General features: G+C 37.1%; 1 protein-coding gene across 3 annotated transcripts in view; it reads left to right on the top strand.

Moving 5' to 3' along the window:
- Arhgap32 (Rho GTPase activating protein 32) overlaps positions 1 to 24649 on the top strand; it is a 291311-nt gene that overhangs the window by 26532 nt on the left and 240130 nt on the right. Inside the window, exon 1 of one of the 3 annotated variants that reach the window (XM_063256065.1) lies at positions 8388 to 8408. The exons of the other annotated variants lie outside the window; for them this stretch is intronic. The gene's annotated coding sequence lies outside the window, so the exon portion shown is untranslated. Of the gene's footprint in view, positions 1 to 8387; positions 8409 to 24649 lie in introns of those variants that run through there. 3 annotated transcript variants of the gene reach the window in all.

The following is a 24649-nucleotide window of genomic DNA, read 5'->3' as shown; positions in this document are numbered from 1 at the left end:
ACAAGGGCCTTAGTAATAACTTCTTATCAAAGAAAGCTAGGTATTGGAAAAGTGAGGTCAGTTGCTCAGGCTTACCCCAGGACTGGTAGATTGACCCAGGGTTCAAATGTGAGTCTATTTGACCTCAAAGTATCTTAAGTTTTTTTCAGTTCTACTTTGTAAATAATGTGATTTGTAAACATTTAATTTGGTCTGGGAAGGGAGTGTTTGCCAGAGTTATGTTTTTAAATGTTCTGAGGGTTGAACACAGGGCCTTCATGCCCTGTAAACACAGGGCCTAAATTACTTTCCTGGCCCTTTTTTATTTTTAAGATACAGTTTGCTACATCTCCCTGCGAGTTGCTTAGGCTATAACCCTTCTACCTCAGTGTCCTACCTTGCTGAGATATGCCATTGTACACAGTTCCAGCTTTATATTCCTGAAAAGAGAGTAGTGTATTCACCTCCCATTTGAGCTCTTAAGTTGCTATAGGTCCTGGAATGCACAAGAGATTCAGAATTCCTTCTTCCTCCATCATTCACATTCTCAATTTGTCTGCCTCTTTTTCTCCTTACTTGGGGTTAGATAGAGTAGAGCATATTTATCCGTTTTAATAGTGTGTTGCTTCGAGAGACAAGAGATTAAATAGTGAAGGCTTTCTGAATGGTGAAGGTTAGGCTAAACACATTTATTTTTATTATAACCTTTGATAGGAAAAAAACCATTGTGAGGCACACATATGGCCTTTGTGCATTGACTTAGTAACTAGTATCCTATGCAAACTTACGTTTAGTGGTTAAAGCATGAATTGAAAGGAACAGTGATTCATCATTCTAACATGAGTTCTTATTTTTTTCCCATTTTGAGTTCCACAGCATCACCAGAATTTCACTGGAGCACTTTCCCTAGTTAGGTGCGATACCTTGGTTAGGCTTGATTGTTGTCCTTTGGGCCAGATTGCCGTATATACCTCGTTTCATAGTGTTATTCTAAGTAGTCAAGAACCATTAGAGGTTTCCTATTTCTTACTATACTTATTAAGCTCTCTTATTTTACTTGTGGGAGAAGAGATTTTTTTTTAAATGAACCATCATATTTCAGGATTTAATTTCATTAAATGGGAGCTGTCTCATTACTGTTATCAGTATTTGTTATTCTTAACATTTATTTTTTATTATTGTTGTTTTTGCTACCCACAGCCTTCACACTGAACCCTCTATTCACAGCCATCTTTTTTAGGATCTCAGTCAGTTGCACAGGGGGGACCCAAACTTGTGATCTTCCTGTGTCAGCTTCTTGAACGTTGGGATTATAGATGTGATTTATTTATTTATTTATTTATATTGGTACCGGGGATCAAACTCACAACCGCCTGCTTGCAAGGCAGGTGCTTATGCTGCTGAGCTAAATCCCCAGCCCCTTGGCTGGCATTTAATTATTGTTAGGATATTAGTAACTGTTCTATGCTCCTTATATATATTACCTGGTATATTATCACAAAAAATTCCTCATGGAGTAATTACTTGCAATTTTTTTTTTTTTTGGTCTTTTTAAGACAGGGTCTTACTATGTAGTTCAGGCTGGCCTTGAGCTCACTTTGTGGCCCAGGCTGGTCTCAAACTTTCGGTGATCCTCCTGCCTCAGCCTCCCAAGTGTTGGGATTACAGACGTGCACCATTGTGCTCCGCTTACAATAGTTTTTTTTTTGTTGTAAAATATAAATTTTTCTGTCAATCGTTTTTAAGTGTATAGTTCAGTAATGTTAAATACGTTCACATTATTGTGTAACAGATCTTAGGATTTTTTTTTTCTTGTAGAACTAAAACTCTATGACCATTGAGCAACTTCCCATTTCTCCTTTTCTCAGACCCTGGTAACCACTATTTCCGTTTCTATGACTTTTGAGTACTTTAAGCACCTCATCTCAGTGGAATCTGACTATGTTTGTTATTTTATGATGGGCTTATTTTGCTTAGCATAATGTCCTCAATCAAATTTCATCTTTGTTTGAACATGGGACAACATATTTTCCCTTTTTAAGGAAAGAACATGTCCCATTGTATGCACAGTATTCTGCTGTATGGACATATTATCTTTGTTCATTTCTCTTCAGTGGATACTGGGCTGCATCTGCTTGGCCATTTTAAATAGTGCAGCTGTGAACATGGATTGCAAGTATATCTTCAAGACCTTGTCTTAGTTTTCTGGGGTGCATATGCAGATGTGCCCTTGCTGCATCATGTGGTCATTGCTTTTTTGTAAAACTTTTTTTGACAGTCGTACACTTCCAAAGTTTTCAGTTTTTCATATCTGTGCCAATAGTTACTATTTTTCAGGTTTTGTGATTTGATTTTCCTCGTGACAGTAGTGTTGAGCATCCCACCTCCCCAGTTTTGTTGGCATTTGTATATTATCTCTGGAAGTCCTTTGCCTGTTAAAGATTTTTTTCAGTTGAGTTTTTAGACTTTTAAACATACTCTAGGTTATCAATCCCTTAATCACATAAATGATTTCAAATGTTTTATCTCAGTCCTTGGGTTGCTTTTTTACTCTTTTCATAATGTCTTTTGGTCTATAAATATTTTTACTTCTAATGTAGTATGGCATACCTATTTTTTATTTTGTTGTCTGTACAAACTTGTTTAGTATCATATTCAGGAAGTCATTGCTAAATCGTTGGTTACAAAGTTTTCCCCCTACATTTTGCTTTGAACTCTTACAGTTCTTATATTTAGATCATTGATCCATTTTGAGTTAATTTTTGTTTGTAAGGGTTCAGTTGTATTTTTTAAATGTGTGTATCTAGTTTTTGCAGTACCATTTGTAGAAGCCTTCCTTTATCAACTGAATGGTCTTAGCAGTTCTTTCAAAAATCATAGTACCAATTTGCATACTTAATTTTATAGTTGAGGTGCTTGACTGTGAGGTAATTAACAAAATTAGTGGTTTTTTTCTTTTTATCCGTACCAGGGATCGAACTCACTACTGCCTGCTTACAAGGCAAGCACTTATGCCGCTGAGCTAAATCCCCAGCCCCTTAGTCTGTTTATTTTAAGCTTAATCCAGTTCGAGGTGTTTTCTGCTACTGAAAATAACAATTTGAAATACCTGAGACTGGAGAATTGCAAGTTCTAGCCCAGCCAGAGCAACTTAGCCCGCTTGGTGAGACTCTGTCTCAAAATGAAACAGAAAAAAAAAAGCTGGTGGTGTAGTTCAGGGTGAGGGCCCTGAGTTCAATCCCCAGTACCTTAAAAAATACAGGGTGAGTTACTCTGAAGTAATTTATACTTTTTGCAGTAAAATAAAAAGAGGTTTTTAGGATTGTCAAGAGTGTATGTGTGTGTGTGTGTGTGTGTGTGTGTGTGTGTGTGCACTTTTGTGTTAACAGCTACTCCCTAGGCTAAACATCAGTAACTTAGTTGCTTGGTTCTGATAGATTGTCAACTCTGCACTAAACCAGTAACTTTTAAGTGTTTTTGGCAATAACACCTAGTGTTTTTGAAATCTTAGATGGACCTTCAGTATTTCTACTAATAAGTAGTATCTTGTTGGTATATATTCATTTCATAAATCATTGTACATTATTTACCTTTGTGTGGGCATGTGTAGTATTAAGATTTGAACCCAGGACCTTGCACATGCTAGGCAAACACTCGACTTATTTGGCCTCTTATTTATCTATTTTTGCAAGTTGATCATAATGCAAGTTCATGCAGTTGTGGTTTCCAGTGAGGTAAAACTGTGCATGTTATGTGGCTTTCGAATTTGTTCCTATTGTAGTTTTTAAAATAGTTAATAATGTATTGGGCTGTGTGTGGTGGCGCAATCCTATAATTTCAGCACCAAGAAGTCAGAGGCAGGAGGATTGCCGGAGTTTAAGGCCAGAATGAACTATAGCAAGACTGTCTCAAAATGCAAAGACAAAAAGTATGAAAATACCTTTAGGTCTGATGTCTGCAGTACTGCTGAAGCTTTGTGGAAGTCAGTATAGGGAACACTGGCTTGTGTAGGTTCAATTTGTGATTATAGCGAACTGTTTTTCTGTGTGTAAAGTCAAGTTCAGTGTCAGAGATGGAGTGGTCTTGACTACCTATAGTGCTGAACTGAGGGCTAAGTGAACAGCCTACCAACTAGACCGAATGAACACTTTTTTCCTCTTTATTAAAGATTTAAGGGTACATGTCTAGAGATACTTCATTTTTTCCATGTTATGAATCCTTTAATCTTAAGACCAGTTCAGCTTTTTTAGTTTAAGATATATAGGTTGACAAATCAGTTTTTCTAGTTTTAGAGGTAACACCTTTATTCTTGGAGACTCAAGCATGTCAGCAGCATTTGTTAATTTGTGGTGGAAGACAGTGATTTTGTGTTTCAGCATTCTTAGAGAAAATAACATCCTCAGAAAACAAATAATGTTTTTTATGGTTTTATTTTCCTAATTGAAAGTCTTTCATGGATTTTCTGTATTTATAGTGAAGTGTACTGTTTTTAAAGCTGTGTTATCCCACTGGTGTGCAGTGGTTTTAAGCAGTTCTGTAGAGCCCTAGATGTTTAAAAATTTGGTGTACCTTGGTGATGTTTTAAATTTAGTAACGATAAGAAATATTTCCATTTAGGATATATAATACAGACACTGAAAGATTTTCTTGTTTAATTGTTCGGCTTTCGTGTGTTCTTACTCTTTCAGCATATACACAAAATATTTATTTTTTTATTTGCACAAAATATTTACATAAATTGACTGTTGTTGATTCACTTGGGAAAACAGACTACATGTATACACCACTGTGTCTGGTTGTACCATTTATATTGTTAGGAATTAAAAACCATAAAAGAGCAAGAATGATTTAAGGGTAATATAGAATAAATTTTTTAGAAGTTGGGGAAAAATTAAAAGTTAAGAAGTCTGTTCTATTTCAGATGTGTATCATCCTGAATTATTTTTGAAATTAAATGTTGTTGAGAACATTTTGTCAGAATTCTGTATTTTCTCTTAATTTGTGTGTGAAGGGCAGACATTGTTTCTGTTTATATAAACTTTTCATTTATCATATGGTAATATGGTAATGGCTAACCATAAACTTCTTGGACCTTAGTTATTATAAATCATCAGCATTTGGAGGTTTTCCCAAGTAATAGTAATAAGAGATTTCTGCATAGTAGCATGTTAATTGCCTGCTAAGTAAGACTCTCATATTAGGAATTGACCCCCTCCAAAAACATGATGTTTTATGCCTTAAATATATATAATTTTTTCAGTTATGCTCAATAAAGCATATAAATTAATATATTTAGTGTTGCTTGTTAAATAATTGCCTCATTAATTTTCCAGAATTATTTAGTGAAATCTCTAACGTCAGAATTAGTTGGACAGAGCTAATTGCCATTTCAACTCTGCTTCTGCTTAGAAGTGATTTATTTTCTTTCTTTCTTTTTTTTTTGGTACTGGGTGTTGAACTCATGACCCTGAGCTTGCCAGGCAGGCATTTATGCTGCTGAGCTAAATCTCCAACCCTTGGAAGCAATTTTCATGCACTTACGTGCTTAAGAATATTTCCTAAAAACTACATAGCAATGTCACCTAGTTGTTGGAACTTAGGAGAGAACTGGGAAGAGAAAACGTTTGGTTTTAGTACTGGCTTTATTTCTTTTATCATTTTTGTGTGTAATTGAAATGAGGGCTGGGCTTCTTCAGGTGAAGAACTGATTTCATGTATCTAGGTGTCCCTCCTGAAAGGCTGGAAGGAAGTCTGAACAGGAGCAGAGTTGAGACGATTCTTAACAATTAGTTTCAGCTCATTTAGTGACATGAAAAATATGGTATCCTTAGTGTTTCAAGGTTATGTAAAACCAAAAAAAAAATTGGTGTTAAATGAGTGAAAAGCAGTAGTGGTTTGGATATATTTATGAATTACTGAATTTTATGCAGTAAAATCTGGAATAATTTTCCTTTTTTTACTTTATATCTTTGAAAATTATTTTTATTTTATTTTTTATTTAATTCAATCCAGGACCTTAAGATACTGTCTTTCAACAATATTTCTATATTTGTGTGGTCTCTGCTGTGTGATCTTTGTAATCCTTTTTGCAGCTTGAAGCTGTATTTCTCTTTAAGGTCATTAAAGTTTACGATGACCTGAGGAGATTGGGCTGTTTTCTTTGAGGAGTATGGTGTTTGATCCACTGCTGTTAAGTAAGTTTTAAGTAGTGTGCTCAGCTTTCTAGAAGTGTGTACCTTGCCTAGAAATTGTTATAGGAGGAAACTTTCTTAATTTTGTACTTGCAAAACCTTTTTATTTTTGAACATTGTAATTTAGATGGTTTGTGTTCATACAAGACTTGGCTGCTAAAGTTTTATTTCATAGATGCTTATGGGATTTTTGGGGGGAATTCTAATTTTGGGGGAGTAATTCTTTTAGTTATTCAACTCTAATAGTATTTTTATTGTGCTAACCTAGGTTTTGGACTTTGCCATTAGCATGTGAAAGTAGTGGGAATTTATTTAAAAATGAGTGCTTTAAAAGTATTAAGGGGTATAAATAGAGATAATATTGCTTGTATTCCAGGTTATAATAAGATGTGTATCAGCGGATGAGGAGGTTTATTTATTTATTTATTTATTTGGTACCAGGGATTGAACTCACAACCTTGCCCTTGCCAGGCAGGCACTTAGGCCACTGAGCTATATGCCTGGGCCCTAGGCTCTTACCTATTTAAAAAAAAAAAAAAAAAAAAAACATTCCACAACTTTGTATATTCTTTATTATACTTTAAGAAGTAATTTAGATTTGTAACTGCATAAAAGGCTAGGATAAATTTCTTTACTATTTATAATGAATGATTTATGGAAAGAGAACAAGGATGACAGAAATCCTGAGAAGATCAAGAAGAGCGTTCATCAAAACAATACTATAACAAGTATGATAATTACAATAAAAATTCAGAAGCCCGTTTCTGTCAGTGGTACTCTGTTTGCCTAGATTATCATTCCTTTATACTGTAGTAAACAAATTTGCTTTATCTCCCAAAAGCGATTCAGTAATTTATGGTTGACGTGTACATGAATGCCTTGGCCTTCGTTTTAGTAATGCTCATGCTGCCCTCAGATACAAAGTTCCATCAGCGGAGTTGTCGCAGCCCATTTCATTGAAGGAATGGGGACAGAAGTTTGCTTGTAAGGACCATGGACCTGAGCACAAAGATGCCAGTGACCTTTGAATTTTGGTGGCTGTGCAACAGAACAGGAGTTGTTTGAGAATGGGGATAGCTTCCAGTAGACTTGGCATATGCTTTCTCCTTATATTCTGTAGAATTGTTGAATGACCCCACTTCAGAAAACAAAACCAAAACTAAAACAAACAAAATCAAAAAGCTTCATTGGAAGAAATCTTACTGGTCTCAAAAGAAGCTTGTGTCTGCACAATAAAATCTAATTAAATATTCATATTCCAAAGTGACAGTCATTAAAAATACCATTGCTGCTTACAAAAATGGCAGCATTAATTACTGTCCTTTTATGCATCAGCCCAAGGCCGGTTGATGCCTGTGGTTCCTCTGCAGTTCTTGTTAAGATCTTTTAAGAACTGATCTTCCAGCTCTAATACTTGGAAAATCTGAGTCTAGGCCATACTAATTCTTTGGCTTGCTTTTATGGTGTTTAATGTTCGGCATTATTCTGAGAGTGAAACCCATAAATATTGTCAAACGAAGGAGTGAAGTAATCTACAAGAAACATAGTTTTTGTGTGAGAAAGTAGTATTAGTGGCATTTGTAGTATTCTTCCTAAAAACTTTGAGGTGTCTTTTTCCCAGGTATCTAATAAAACTCTAGTCAACATCTCTCCATATGAGGGTACTGTAAACGCAGTGTGTCTTTCACAGGTATAATATCTAGGTACATTCCCTTGGCACTAGTCCTGTAGTACTAGGCCTTATACAGATTTGTTGTGCCTGGAAACAGGTTTTGGAAAAAAGCTGGTTATGTTTTATATTGTGGTGTCTCATACCCATAATAAGTGAAAGGGCATGTTTGTATCTGAAATGAATGTAGTGTTTATCATTAAGGAACGAACAGGCCTTTTAGTTCGTTCTCATCAGTGATGCAGTGTGCCTGTCTTCTCTCTCTTCTCCTCTCTGTCTTTGCCTTTTTGCCTTTCCTTCTTCTGAGGACATGGTCTCATTATGTAGTACAGGCTGGCCCTCAGTTTTTCATCCTCCTGTTTCAGCCTGCTGAGTGCTAGGATTACAGGGATGCTCCACAGTGTTCAATTTGTACGTTATCTTTTCCTGTAAGTTTAGCTAGCTCTCTTTACAGCCAGTAGTTAGTGCCATAATTTGATTTATAAATTATACTGTGTTGCAGAAATGTGGGATCCTCTTCCACTGGAGTCATGGGATTGAGTCTGTGACTTCCTTAACAGCTTACCTTGGTGAGTGTTAAGGGGAAGGGTGGGGTAAAGTAACTGACTTTTTAATAACTTTTCAAAATGTACTGATGTATAAAAGTACTGATTTATTGAACATTTTAGCATAATTTTAGCTAGTTAATATTTGCAGTAAGTAGTTCTTCATGCTTGTGTGAAAAATTATTTAGCAAGATGAGTCTTCATTGTTGATTTATCAGCTACTTGGAAAGAATAACAGTTACTGGCAGAAGTTCTTAAAATGCTTATGTCTCATCTTAGACGGGTAGATAGATCTCCAGCAGTCCGCTACCTCAGACCAGTTCCCAGGAGGTTAAATGTTGCGGGGAAGGACCTGTGATTTTAGAGGGAAGAGTTTGCAGTGCGCGAAGCTGGCTGAAATTCTGGGAGCTAGAAGGGGATGCACAGGGCCTTGGAGAAGGGAGCAGTGCTGTAGAAGAGCGGCCTTTTAGACTCAGGCTGAGGTGGCCACAAGATGGAATCACAGCTGGGCCTGGCCTTGCCTCGTGTTATCTTTTCTGGGAGAGGAGAGGAGTCTTAACTGGCTCACAGATTTAACAAATTACCTTGGGTACTCAGTGCATATTTCATGCAGCTTTAGCTTTATAGCCAGTCCTGTGGGTCGCATTTACTTGGTTTAGATTTTAATGTAATAGTTGGTTAAGAGAGAATGCAAACTAGTAAGGAATAGAGATTATATCTGACAAAATGTCACAGAGTTGTCAAATAAAAGGTAGTGAATTGAACATATCCCTTAAAAAATTTAACAAGGGCTAGGTTGTGGCACAGGGTAGAGTGCTTTCCTAGCATACACAAAGCCTGTGTTCAATACCAGATCCACAAAATAAAAGTTAATATGAAATAGAGTTAAAAATTACTACTTTAGACAGACATAAGACAAGCTGACCACTTGATTAAAATATGTAAGTTATGCAAGGAAAAAAAGGGGAAACTGAAGGATATGAAAGATACTGGCTTATTGCAGTATTACTCTCACCTATTGTAATGAAAGGGAAAGTTTGTCACAGGAGAGGAACAAATTTTTACAGAGGACACAATTGGACCTCTGTATCTGAGGGTTGCCTATTTGTGAATTCAGTCAACTATGGATCTAAAGCTATTTGAAAGAAAAATATTGCATCTGTACTGAACATATTCCAGGCCGCCTCCCTCCATTTCTTTATTTCATATTCAGTACAGTACAACAGCTACTTATGAAACGCTTATGTCTTGTGAGGTATAAGTGATGGGGAATGTGTGTTGGTTTGCACGTCCATGGACTTTGGTATTCATGGGGGTCCTGAAATCAGTCCATCACGTGTGTTGAGGGATAGCTGTGGGATAGGGGTTTATGCAATAGTCCATGTTATGTTAATTTACGATGAATTATGGATTAGAAAAGGCAAACTTGGAATTGTTTATTTTGAAAAATTTTGTCAGGAAATATTGAGGACTTAAAATATTGGTTTTTTTTACTCATTTTTGGCTTACTAGGTCTAAGAACTATCTTAGAAACCTTACTGAACTCTTCTGTAATTTTTTTTTAATTTTCATCTTTTTGAGACAGGATCTCATTATGCAATTCAGGCTGGCCTTGTACTCACTTTGGAGCCCAGGCTGGTCTCAAATTCACAACAATCCTCCAGCCTCACCCTCCTGCGTGCTAGAATTACAGGCATGTGCCACCATGCCTGGCTGTAATTTTAATTTTTTTCTTTGAAGATTAAAATTGAAAGAGGAACAGTCTTGTCAATGATGTGTAGTTATTAGGTCAACTTTTATATTTTCTTCCCGTGCTAGATGTTATGAAAAATGCTTTAGAAAAACAGCTGCCAAAATTGTAGCACAGAAAATTTCTCCCAGTGCCACAACATACACACTTTTAAATTGTTAAAGAAATATACTCAGTATTAGCACACATGTCAGATACATGTCATAGCAGTAGCAGGATCTGCAGGGTCCTGTCTAGGTTCACTCTTGATTTACTTTCGTAGTTTTTTTTTTTTTTTATTTAAAAAAAAACTAGAAAAGCAAAAAACAAAAGAGGCAAAAAACAACAAACCCAAAACAATAACAATGTAGGCTTTCAAAACAAGATGATAGACTTTAACAATGGTTTTGTACTGCATATTGTAATCTTCAGAAGGGTGGCTTAGATTATCAGATAGAGACATGCAAAATTGATCTAATCATGTGAGTATTAACTGTTCTTTTCCAAGAAATAATAGAATTAGTAGTACAGTTATTTTAGCTATCTTACCTATATATATATACACACAAATTTTTATCTTTTTCCTTTCCCCTTCGTTCCTCCTTTCCCCATCCCAGTTACTTTTCACCTTTGAGCAGTTTCTTACCCTTACACAACATTTATTGTAGATTTTGGATCTTACTTGCTGTTTTAGTTTCTTACACTAGGGAGAGATACGGTATTTACACAGGTGAGTTTGATATTTTTTGCTATGAGTATGGTCTTAAGTCACATCCATTTACCTATAAAAGCCTTGATGCAATCCTTTTTTATTGCTGAATAGTACTCCATGTATAAAACTAAAAAAAAGATGTGATATTTTTATTTATTTTCTAATAGAACTTAAATTTTTAAAGCACAAGTATGTCTAACTAAAACCTTCATCTCCAAAAGATGCAGTAGGGCCTGTTTTGGGGGGAATCTTACTTTTTCATATACAACAGTCTACATTAATGTATGCATTCTACAGTCTACATTCATGTATAACAGTCTACATTTATTCATGTAAAAAATTACATTCATTTGCAAAAATACGTATTTCTTCGAATACAGTTAGGTCAGTTTTCTCCTGAGACAGCTCTGCAAACCTCGAATCCCGCATTTTGGCCTGAATTTCTTGCAACTCCATTTCTACTGGCCCCAGTTTCTCATGTTCAGCCATAAGAGTTCGCCTTAAATGACCACTCTTGTTCCTGTAGCCTGCTTGTAGTGCATCATTACAACACACGATGTGTTGGATTATGAAGATTTGTGTTAGACCCAACCACACCCATTCGTTGTCAGAACAATTGTTACTCGTGTGTTGTGTCTGCACTGTAGTCATCTGGCAGTGAGTCTGGAGTTCATCTGTTTATGTAGGCACATACCTCTTATCCAAAGGTGCCTGCTTGGGTATGTGCAAATACTTAGTTATAATTTATTTTATCACTTACTGAAGTATTAATGTTAATGTTTATTTATGTTTATATATTAACATGTGTTGCAACAGGCTAATCATCTTAATTGGGGCTTGTTCTTGGCATAGGGCTTATATTATGAGTTTCCTGAAAAATCCTGCCAGAGCTTATTTTTGGCTAGGACTTATTTTTGGGGAAATAATGTATTACTTAGTTTCCTTTCCATGTGGGGTGTTCATGTGATATAGTCTGTGGTCAGTGAGGGATGGATGGAAGTTTTGGATGAAGTGTTTGAAAAAGCCCCTTTTACAGATTTGTGTTTCCTCTTGCTCAGAAAATTAGACATGGTAAGCTGTTGTGCTATTCTATAGACCTACAGAGAAAGACCAAGAAATTTACGGAGAGCTTTGCCTTTGTACTGTGCGTGTGTATTTGTGTGTTTTGTGTGTGTGTGTGTTGCTAGGGATCCAGCCCAGCCACTGGCATGCTAAGCAGGCACTGTACCTCTGAGCTACATCCCCAGCCATGTATACAGTCTTTGAGTTACGTGACCAGTGCTGTTCTTTGAGCTCGCATTTTGTGAAAAGAGTAAACCTTTATGTTGTTGAAGCCCCTGTAATTTGGACTTCTTTTACGTGTGTATGAGCATTGTCCCTGATATGTTTTCCATGTCCATAATAATATATTTTGAGGAGATTTGGATTCTTATGATGATAAGTTGATAAATTGATAAAAAAACAAGGGTTTTTTTATCTGACCTCCAGTCCAGAAGACTGAGGGATGTTTGGATTTCTTTTAGACTTGATTGGACCAGCTGGATATCCATTCGGATGGATATTGGCTGCTGCTGGAGAGCTAAGAAATGCAAAGAAGTATGCAAAAATAGTCTGTAGAATTTCCACTGTCATTTCATCTTCTTTGGCTTCAAGTCCCTGATTTATCTAGCTACATAATCTGTATTGAAACTATAGCACGCCTTGCAAATGGAAGGAGTTTGTAAGCAGCTACAAGGGCTGGTAGGGTCAGCAGTATTGGCTGGGGACTGAACTCCTGACTACTCTTCACACCAAGGCTTGTGGTGAAGATTTTTTTTTTTAAATATGTTCATGTGTGATAGGTACAGCAAAAGTGAACAGATCATGCATGCGTGGTTCTGACTTCACAAAGTGAACCCATCTGTGTACTCAGCATTTGATCAGGATCAAAGGGACTTCTCTGTTGCCTTTGTAGGTTCTTAGTTTCTAGACTTCTGATGGCATTTGCATGTATTTCTGTGCTTGATATTGTACAGAATGCACTCTTGCATTTGCAGTTTCTTTTACTAAGTAAGCAGTCTGTAAGAATTACCCATATTGTTTATATATCACACACACACACACACTCACACACACACACACACACACACAGTATTGACTCTTACCTGCTCTGTAACATTCTATTGTGTGAATACAGTATATCCAAACCTATCTATGGTTAGTGGACAGTTTGTTTACAGTTTTTGGTGGTTATGAATACTGTTGCAATGAACATTACAACACATATCTTTGATAAACATATAAACATCCTGTTGTATATATATTTTGGAGTGGAATTTCTGGACTGTAGAAAGTGAAGTGAGTGTTCATGTCATTAGCTCATTTTTCTATTGAGTTATTTGTCATTTTTAATGTTAGTGGTTCTTTTATTCTGGATTCTTTTTTTTCAGTTCTGGGGTGCACCCTACCACTGCATTACACTTCCAACTCTATATACTAATTTTTCTCAGATATTTACATTATGAATATCTTTTCCTACTCTCTGGTTACCTCTTCACTAAATAATTTTTTTTTTGGGTACTAGGGATCGAACTTGTGATGACATACTTGCCAGGCAGGCACTTATACTGCTGAGCTAAATCCCTGGCCCCACTAAATAATTTTTGAAGCCTGGATCTAATATAGTCTGTTACAATTTTCTTAATCGTCACTTTTTTTTTTTGCCTACTTTAAAAAGTCTTTGATAGCTGTGGATTCAGCTCAGCTGTGTAAGTGCCTGCCAGGCAAACGTGAGATCATGTTGGATCCCCAAGAGTCTTTTGCATCTTTATATATCACACACACACACACACACACACACCTGTCAAGTCACAAAGATGATCTCTTATAATGTCTGCTATGAAAACATCATTGCTTGTCTTTAAATCTGCATTCCTTCTGGAATTGTTTTTAATGTAGGATGTGAGATGAAAGTCACAATACAGTTTTTCTCCCAGATGGTTATTTAGTTGAGTCAGCACCAATTATTAGAAAGATTATCCTTTCCTAATTTCACTGCACTGTCAGCTTTGTTGTGAATCAGATAACCAAATACATGTGGATTGTTTCTGTATACTGCTTTTCTATTAGTTTTTCTGCCTATTTCCTCATACTATGTTGTTCCAATTATTATAGCTTAATGCCAGCTTTTGTTAACTGTTAGTATTAAGTTCTCTGTCTGTGATGCTCTTTGAGACGCTCACTTGGGAGTTGTTAGCGGTTAGCTGGAGTTGTATTCATTTTGTGTGCCTCTAACTTGTATCATACAAGCCCCCAGCAGCTCACTGACATAACAGCCTTAATCTGCTTAGTCAGCAACAGAAGCCAGTTGGGGTCTGTAACCTTTTAATGGAGTTTCAGACTTGTTATGTAAACAGAAAATAATTTTGTGGTACAGATGTTGCATCACATTTAAAATCAATTTCACTTTTAGCATAAATTACTGTAGTGTGCAGTAATCAAATATTTTTAGTTTAAATGTGTATATTTAATTGCACTGTCTTAATTTTCTCATTTGTGAGTAATCATCTGTTTTGTATGACATTATGACCAGCTCTATAGACATAGTGTTAGGGAATTAGTTTGCTTCAAAAATATGGAACAGGAATAGTGACTGAGTCCAAAGAGAAATGAATCATCTTTATATGACATTTAAAGGCAGTGATCTTAGTAGCAGCCTGATTCTGTCAATCTGATGTTGTTCCTTCTCAGGAACCTGCCTGCCATTTCCCTTCCATTTCATGCTAGTTCAATTGGGGGAAATAGTAAGGTTTTAAATGAAAGCAGTTACAGTTTGTAAAAACAAACCAGATTCACCATTTGTAACTTGTGTTCTTCAGGGATGGAGACTAGAAAGCCTGAAGGGAGGAGGGAGCCCCTGGATGCAGGGCTCTTGTGTCAGGTTTCCATGACACACGTGTCATACGTGGTGCGTTATTTAAGATGGAGAATATCTTGGGAAGTTAAAAAAATTGATTACTGTAATCACTTAGAGAAACTTGTTTATTTTACTTTTTAAAACAAAGCACTAAATTATCAGAGATTTGTCTGCACATGTGCTTTTTCTCTCCTTTCAGTAAGCTGTGAGCTGTAAAGTTTTAGGCTTCATGTTTGGTGCAGAAATTGTAACTGAAAGTGAGTTATGCATATGAATCATACTTATTTTAATTATGACAAATATACCATTTCATTTATAATGTAATTTTAGTGGAATTAAACTAGAATAATTAAAAATCACATAATTGTAATTTATTTTAGTTAGATTAACTAACAGCCTGGCATAGTCTGTTTATGCAGCTATATTGGGCAGAGTTCTTTCTGTATTAGCAAATCTGGTGTTTTTGCCTGAAGATCTCAGTGCTAGCATGTATTTAACAGGTATTTATTGACTGTATATTGAATTTTCAGACACTGAAGCACTGGGAACAGAAAGGTAAACAAAATAGATATGATTCCTGGTACACAGCAATTTCCAATGAGAGATAGGTTCTTCAGGTATAATATCTGATGCTTGATGAATTTGAGTTCTGCTAATAGTATAGTACTTGCCTCCCTTAAGCATAGGGGATACCGTCCAAGAGCCCTAGGGATTCTCAAAGACTTGGATAGTTCCTAACCCTGTCTGTACTCCTTTTCCTATACATACATACATACATACATACATACATACATGCAGTACTCACCCTTGTGATGAGATGAGGTGAGGTGGTACAATGTCACTGCTCAGATGAAGGGGAAGTGAGTGATGTAGGTATTGTGACATAGCAACGTAGTGGTAGACCACTACTTAGGGATTAGTTAATACGAGCCCATGACACTGTGACAGTTGATGGCTGCTAAGTGACTAATGGATGGGTAGCGGATATTTTGGACTGTTAGGGATGGTTTATGTCCTAGGTGGGACAGAGTGGAACAGCATGAGATTTCATCATACAAGTAACAATGTAAACTATAGGAATTGTTTAGTTCTAGAATTTGCCATTTAATATTTTAGGAGCATAGTTCTCTGTAGGTAATAACTGAAACCATGGAAAGTAAAATCAGGGATATGTGGGGACTACTGTATTTCCCTGAAAATATTACAAAATGTTTATGACTGCTTGTAGAAACAGAAGCATATAAACAAGAATGTACACAGCAAGGTTCTCATATATCGTGTTTCCTCCGTACTGGTCTTTTCACTTGCTTTGGAAAATAGCGAGAATGCTTAACAAAAACCTATCCATCCATCATGGCCACATTTGGTAACATAAATTATGTCTTTATTTATAGTCACAATTTGTCTACTTAAATATCATTAAGCACCTCTTTAAGAAGCAGTGCAAGAAAAGACTGGTAGAGCTCAGTGGTAAAGTGTTTGCCTCGCATGTGTAAGGCTTGTGAGTTCCAGCCCCAGCTTTGCACTTACGAAAACAAATAAACACATCTAAAGAGAAGAAGTGCCAGGTGGAAGGAGGAATGGATCTCTGTTTGCCAACTTCTTTTTGCAGAGCACGCTGGGGTTTATTTTACTTGTATAGTTATACTTTTACCCCTTGCCAAGCACCATCAGATTTGTTGGTTTCACTCCATCTCTATCCCTACCACCTTAGTTCTGATAGTCTTTATGATGCAGCTCAGCGGCCTCTTGATTGCTCTCTCTGCCTAAAACTTACTCATATTTCAGTTCTTCCTTTTTCTTCTTCCACCTTTTCTTCCTAAAGAAAGAGTCTTGCTGTGTTACCTGTGATGCACACAAAGTTCTGGCCTCCAGTGATACTCCTGCCTCAGCCTCTCCAGTAGGTGGGAATTATAAGATTATGCCACTGTGTTGGGTGGAAATGGCTAATGTTTTGCCCAGTTCAACAAATATCCTTGATAAATTTGAATACAAGGATAGAAGTTGGCAGTGCAAGTATTAGGTGAAAATAGTGTTAGCATAGGGGCCATCCTATTGTTGTCTCTTAGCCAGCTTTTAGAGAGTAGATCTTAATGGAGTGTGTTGTGTTCTTCCATTGCCAAAGATTAGAGCTGACTGTAGAAGAAAGCTATTAAACTTGCTGGTAGATCAATTAGTGTAAGTGTAAAGATGTTAAAGATAATAAAAGTATACTGTAGATAAGCAATTTGAATGCTTCGTTTTTTGTGGCAGTGGCAATACAAGTTTAAGGCACATAATCATACTGGTTTCTTTGTGATTATGGTACTTGGTTGGTTCTTAACCTTAAGTATTTGTTGGTAATAGTTTGGTTTTAATTTATAGCTGGGCATGGTAACATATGCCTATAATCCCAGCACTCTGGGAGCCTAAGGCAGTGGGTAGTTTGAGCCTGGACATTTAGTGGACATTTGCTCTGTTAGCAAGACTCTTCCTCTCTCCAAAACAAAACAAACCAAAATAAAAAAGATTAAAGAGGGCTGGGGATGTAGCTCAGTGCAAAGGCCCTGGGTCTAATACCCATACTACCCATTATTTTATCTATAATTTGTTGTGTTTCATTGTTGATAATTAGACAAATTTCTGTAAAATGTGATTTGCTAATGTTAAAGAGTTTAGTAGATAGCATTTGAATATTGAACCTAAGCAACTTGATGTAACTTCATGATGTAACTTCATGTTTTCATGAGTACAATTTCATATATTCTGCTTATTTTTAAAACTGTACCATTTTCTTCCATTAGCCTTTTACATTTAGTTCTTAGTGAAACTATTTTAAGATTTTAAAGATGTAGGGTGGTGAAGAATGACTCATTTAACAGAATTGTACTTCATGGTTGAGGTTACTGGAGCATCTCATATTTCACTGAGGGAGAGATTGCTAAGAAAGGGAGTCTCCATGCAAGGCAGAGCTGAGGGCACGCTGGCCAACTTCCTAACCTTGTAACTGTCACCTTTGGGGCACTTAGTGGTGCCTTATCAAGATAAGATCAGTTTGCTTGTCCTGTTGTAGAGTTCCCTTTAAGTAGTACCTAAGAAATCACAATTTGCTTATTTGAAGAATTTTTTGGATGTTATCCAAATTCGAGGCTGTGTTTTAGTTTTCAGTGTAACTTTTGAACATCTGTTACTTCAATAAATAGCTCTTTAAAAGACAAAAACAATATAATTCATACATTGGGAGTATATTACATAGTGTGATTTTTCTGAATGGCAAGTTAGGTGTATGTATCAACAACCTTGAAATGTTACTTTTGACCCAATGATTCTTCTTTTAGGATTCTGTGTATAAAATACACAAAATGGTTGGGAGTGTAGCTCAGTGGGAGAGCACTTACCCAGTGTGTGTGAAGCCCTGGATTCAATCCCCAGTATCACAGAAACAAAACAAAACAACCACAAACAAAAAAAAAATTCCCTGAAATTTAATACTGTGTTGTGTAAAAAAAAAATGTTCGCTAAGATGTGACATGGTTATAGATAGAAGGTAGGAGTTTAAATAGTTCTGATTTTCTGTGTGTTTTTCTGTCTTTTCCCCATTTTTGGCAATGAACAAGCATAATTTTTATACCCAGAAAATGCAATATTTTTTTGGAAGGGCATGCTGGGGATTGAGCCCAGGGCCTCCCACGTGGTAAGCACAAGATCTACCACTGAGCTGCAACCCCAGCCCCAAGGTTTTTTTTTTTCCTCCAAAAATCATGGTTAGTGTCTGGAGTCAGGATTGCCTTTATTCAGATCCAGGCTTTAACACTGGCTAGCCATGTGATTTGGGAGACATTGCTTTGATTTTGTCATAGGATTTTTGGGAAAGATTAGATAAGATAGGACATAAGGCAACCTAGTTAATTTCATGCCTCGGAGCTTATCTTTAATGTGGTAATATTTAAAAGTCTTCAGAATGGATGAAAATGCAATGAGACTATTCACAGAAACAGCAAGTGCAGTAAAAAGTTAGATTAAGTGACAGATTTGTTATATGATCATTTCAGAGATAATTCTGTTGGAGTGGGAAGTGAGACATGGCCTTGGAGCAAAACAAAGAAAGCAGTGTGTGGTTTCACTTTGGGTGTCAGGAGGGGCAGGAGTGGAGCTTCACTGCTCTGGGCGCCAGTCCTTAGTCAGCAGTTAACATGGTTTTCTGACTTCGGGTTAAGAAGCTGCTCACAGGTTTAACCTAATTTTTAAAGCTGTGCTGGAGATAAAGCGCTGTCTTTATTCACTGTGGCCATCAGCATTAAGAAATGAAAGTGTTGGGGCTTCCAGGATAATGAGTCTGGGAGTCAGTATGTAAAGTGAGATATCATCCTTCATCTCAGAGGTTGTATTTCAGTGGCATAAGACAATTAGGGAAAATCGACACCCAAATTCTCACAGCAGTTGATGAGTACCTCCTCTCCTTGCCCCTCCCCCTCCTTCGGACTGTTGGTGTCCTTGTCCTCCTCCTCTCTGTCCCCCCCCCCCCCCCCATTTTCTCATGTATTAGGGTTGGAATCCAGAGACTTTGCACTGAGTTACAGTCCCAGCCCTTTTTTCATTTTTTTTATTTTGAGACAGAATCACGTGAAGTTCCCCAAATAGGAATCAAACTTGTGACCTTCCTACCTCAGCCTTCCAGAGTGCTGTGAATACCAGGTGTGCATCACGATGCCTGGCTGGACTGCATCTTAACATGTGTTTAGTACCTGCACAATAGAAAATACAGAAATTCCTTTTTCCCTGTTTTGCAGAGGAGGTATCCTGGGCTTTAATGAGGAACATTAATTGATATCAGACATCTAGTTAAGTGGCAAAGATAGCAAATGCTGGCTATCTTGGACTTCAGAGCACTGATATTGCTATCAGTATGTGTTAAAAGAGTTTTCTTTTTTAAACATTACAGCACTTAGTGGATAGCAAATATTTCTATTATGCCATTTATTTCGTTAGTCATTTTCTTGAAAGAGTAACTCTGGTCTTGTTCATGGCTATCGTTCTTCTCACGGTCTTTCTGTTGACTTGTGGCCCTTCAAGAATGCACGTATTGAAAATTAGCTTGAGATAGATTTTCCTGTGGTGGAAAGTGAGTCTTTGGGAAACTGCTTTCCTCTTGTGACAATGAGTCAGCATCTGCGTCTTAGCTTAGGTGACCTGGCAGCAGGCCTCCTTTTTTAAGGATCTGCTGGTGATAGAAATCTTGATCTCATTTTTTTTTCTTTTTATGCAGTGCCAGGGCTTAAACTCAGGGCTTCGTGTATGAAAGGCAAGTGTCCTGCCACTGAGCTACACCCTCAGCCTGGAATCTCACGTGGTGTCTTTTGTAACCTCTGTGAGACCCCTTGGAATTGATCTCCATGAACTCCTTTCTGCTGTAGTATACATGTTCTTTTTATGTTACATAATTATGTTACCCCCCCCCCCAAGCTTAAGATCTGACCTGTCTGTTCACCCACTGATACTGTCCTTTTCCTGAAACTGAATCCTCTTCACTTCATATCTAATCAAAGTTCTTTACTTTTTTGGTCTCAGTTGAGGCTTTTACATTTTTAACTTGCCACATACAGACAGTTCCTGACTGAAGATGATTTGATTTTTGATTTTTAGCCACAGAATGGTGAAAAAGCCACTGGGGTTCAGTAGAAACTACTTTGAATTTGCATCGTTTTAGTGTGCTGAGCATCCAGGAGTTGTGGAGTGATCATGAGAGAAGTGAAGTGGGGGAAGCTCTGGTGTGTGTGTTGTCAGCAGTACCATGTTTGGTTTTCGCATCCCATCCTTTCTGCAAAATACTCATCTGTGTGTATGTGTGAGGGATTCAGTGCTTTGCCGTAAAATAGTCTGTCTTGGATGACTTTGCTCAATGGTAGGTAAGTGTGTTGAGCAAGTTTAAGGGAACCAAGGCTAAGCTGTGTTGTTGGGTAGATTAGGGAATTATATGTGTATTTTAAAGATTTAGTGGTATTTTCAACCAACGATAGGTTTATCATTGAAACTCTAGCTGTTTGACTCATTATAGGCTATGCAGAAAAATTTGTGCTATTTTTAAGGAATTCTAGAGTGGTTCTCTTTTGGATATCTTAACCTTCCAGTCTACTATATAGTATAATTGTCACCCTTGTAGCATCATTTAATCTGAGTGACATTGTATGGTTCACTTGTTTTTTGAGACAGTCTTATTATGTAGTTCATTTAATATTATAATCAAAATGATGAGTGCTAAGACTTAAAAACAGTCCTTTGATCTCATCCCAAAGTAGAAAAGGCTGAGAGATGAATTCTGAGGAATGTTTGTACATTCAAGATGGAAACAAGTCTGGCCTAGTGCTAGGCTGGGTCACATAAGCTTTCAGAGCTTTCTCTTATTTGAAGTTTGTGACTTGGTCAGCTTGGATGTAACTAATTCTCCAGAGGATGTTTGGTTGTTTACTTTTTTATTTGCTTTTTGTTAAATAAATTTGGGACTCATTTAAATTGAAGATAGAATAAATGAGTAAAAGGAACATCTCTATTTACTCTGGATTCCAGCCCGCTGCATGTCCCTTTCTCCACCACTGTGTGTATTCTGAATTGTTTAGACATATTTACCTCTGCTGCCATTGCAAGACTTCTTACTGTCCAGGGAACACTTTCACTAGAATGGAAAAGTTGTGCTTATAAATTTTGCAGTGTTTCAGTATGTTAAAATTGACCTTCAGAAGGTGGATGGAAAATTGCTTTATCATGTCTTTTATATTTTATAAAAGTCTTCCTTTAATGTAAAATTAGAGGACAAAATGAGCTGGTTTTCAAAATAAATTTCTTTGAAGGTAGATTAGTAAAATTGTGGTTCATTTTTTTTCCGAAGGAAGTACTATCTTGTCAGAATGGTTATATGTTTCTCCTTTGAAGTATATAGGGTTTTTGTGAGGTCTTTTTAAAATCTTTAGAAGTCTCAGAGGTTACTTTGAAGTTGCAAAACAGAAAATATGAATGCTTGAGAAGATAAAGCTGGAGTGAACTGAATTTAAAGTCCTCTAATTGCTGGCAGCTTGCCTTGAATGATGAGTAGAAATGGATCTGCACATCACTTATGTTTTTAGTGTGCAAAATACCCTTCGTCTTCAGGCAAGACGTTCACATGGAAGTGTGATCACTTTTACTCAGAGGACTGAATGATAATTGTGGAATAAGCATTTGATTGGTTTTTCAAATGATTTAATGTTTGTTATTAACCATTTGCTAGAAGGAAAGCCCTACTAGGTCAGTGGTGGGATGGTGAATACAGCTTGGCCCTGATCCTTTTGCATGGGAGGTCCTCCTGAGAGAAGCGACAGGGACAGTCCGCTTGGGAGAGCTGCCCTTGGGCTGTTTCTGGGATTCCCACCACCAAACACTGATGTGCTAATAGAAATCCTCTCTCAAAAGATCTCCAGCACTTCAGGGAGATGTATGTAAAGAATAATACTAGAAAATATAAATTTTATGCTCATGCATTTGTGACTTGAAAGAAGGAAGAAGAGATACTGATGAAATCTATTGTTGGTTGCAATTTGAGACGAGGAAAACTGGCCGAGGGATAGGTGCCTATAAAGTCTTACCCCAGTGTTCCGATTGCTTACCTGGAACATTAGTTTGAATGCATCTGGCGCCTAGGGTTTGATGGGACATCTCTGAAATGGATCAGACCAAAGTTCTAATTTTAATATTGAATTGTCATTGGAGATTTATGGTTAAAAACCCACTTGACCTAATGTGATAGGTCAAAGTTCAAACACAGGTGCACTAAAAATAGCGGGTACATTCATTTACCTTCATGCTGTGTGTAAAGGTATATATGAAACATAAGTGAATTTTGTGTTTAGTTTTAGGTTCCCTCCTCAGGCTTCTTTATTTCACTGTATGTGCATATTGAAAAATCTGAAATCTGAAATACCCTGGTCCTAGTTACTTTGGATGATGGACACTCAGGCTGTGTCATCTTTCTTGTAGAAAGACTGTGAGGAGAAAATGCAATAATGTGTACAGTGCTTGGCATAGTGCCTGGCATTTGTGAGGCACTCACATTTGGCTGCTGCTGTTGCTGTGTTGACACACATGTCTCATTTCCTGGAGACCTAGAATGTTACTGTGCTAGACATTATATTGTGGATAATGGGAGATAAGTTTATAGTTCTATTCGCAAGGAATTTGAAATTCATTTGGTAGTAAATGCCATATATTAAATAATTTTAATTATAGATCTTTGTGTGTTAAATTACACAAGAATGTTCCAAAATGCTCTGAGAGTTCTAATACTGGAAATCACAGATTACGTTGAGTTGTAGGATAAAGATGAACTTTTCACTGGATTATGAAGGATAGATAAAAATTTAGAGTCCAGTGGAGGTTGGCATTTCCTAAGTACATAAAGACTTGTAGTGCCAAAACAAAGCGTGTATCTAATGATTAGAATGATGGGCATAAGCCTGAGGAGAGAGTCCTTGTATTGGAATGCTTTGAATGCCATGCTGAGGAATTCATGTGATATTGGCAAATGAAGGCTCTTGTGATTTGATAAGGATCAATTTTAGGAAGATTGAGTAACTGAAGAATGGTTTGGTGAAAGTAGCAGAGATGCAAAGTGAAACGATTAGGACCCCCCCTCCCCAATTCAAAAAGTGCTTATTGGGCTGAGGATGTAGCTTGGTTGTAAAGTACTGCTTCTGCCTCAGTCTCCTAAAGTTAAGCTGTGCATTGTTTTTCTTTTGACTTTTCTGATTTCGCTAGAAACATTTGTTTCTGATACCTTTGCTGAAATGTCTTGGACTTTTTTGCAAAATTGAGTTTTGCAGACTCATTTTTCTTTTGGGGGTACTGGGAATCGAACTCAGAACCTTGTGCTTGCCAGGCAAGTGCTGGCCCTCAAACTTCTAAATTCATGTTAAAGATAGAAAAGATTTGTTCATTTGCTTTTCATGATATAAACTGTAAAATATTAGAGAAAATAGGAATTGGGGTGTTTGTAGCTTACTAATAGAGTTATTGCCTAGCATGCATGAGGTTCTGGGTTCAGCACTTTAGGGAGATGTATGTAAAGAATAATACTAGAAAATATAAATTTTATGCTCATGCATTTGTGACTTGAGAGAAGGAAGAGGGGATACTGATAAAGATTTTTTAAATAAAATTATTTTAATCTTGCTTGGCTTATAAATATACATTAGTTTAAAAGTCTGTGTTGCGTGTCTCAGGGAATTTAGAGATAAATAGGTTAGCCTTGGCTTTCAAGAATAATTCAACTAAAAGTCAGTATATCATAAAGTAACATAAATGTCCAACACGAAGGGTGAATTAGGTATAATGGGAATTTAGGGAGGACACTAGCCAGGCTTATAGAAAAGGAGGCGACAGGCAGCCTGTGCGAGGCAGGAAGGTGCAGTCCTTTCAGGTCTCAGTGGATTGGGAATTGGAACGTGGCAGGTGGTTTGGTTTGACTGGAAATTTCCTGAGTTTGTGTAGCTGGTGAATGCTGGGTCAGAAAGTGGAACCCCCAGCAGTCTTGGTCCAGAGCCTGCAGTCAGCACTGACAGCCTTTCATATTGTCGCATCCTTACCAAGAGACTTGTTGGGTCACCCCCAAGGCCAGAGTGGGTGTATTTATAGGAGGCTGACAGTAGGGAAAATAAAGATATGTGATTGAAAAATGCAGGTATTACAATAAAAGACACATTACCATTAATCCCTTTAGACTCCTCCTGTTTGTGACTGGAAATGTGGTGTGTGCCTGTAATCCCAGCACTTGAGAGACAGGAAGCAGGATTGCCATGAATGTGAGACCAGCCTACACTACACAGTGAGACCCAGTCTCAGATAGCAAACACTCCTCCTCGTTTCAAACACACCCCATAGTTTTGCCACTTTCTAAAGCAATTCTGGAAGTTCTCTTTTGTGAG

Source organism: Cavia porcellus, unplaced genomic scaffold, assembly GCF_034190915.1.
Source record: "Cavia porcellus strain 051 isolate PalLab524CR breed Dunkin Hartley unplaced genomic scaffold, mCavPor4.1 scaffold_9, whole genome shotgun sequence".
In the NCBI taxonomy this organism is placed as follows: domain Eukaryota; kingdom Metazoa; phylum Chordata; class Mammalia; order Rodentia; family Caviidae; genus Cavia; species Cavia porcellus.
This window is presented reverse-complemented; position numbering and strand designations above follow the sequence as displayed.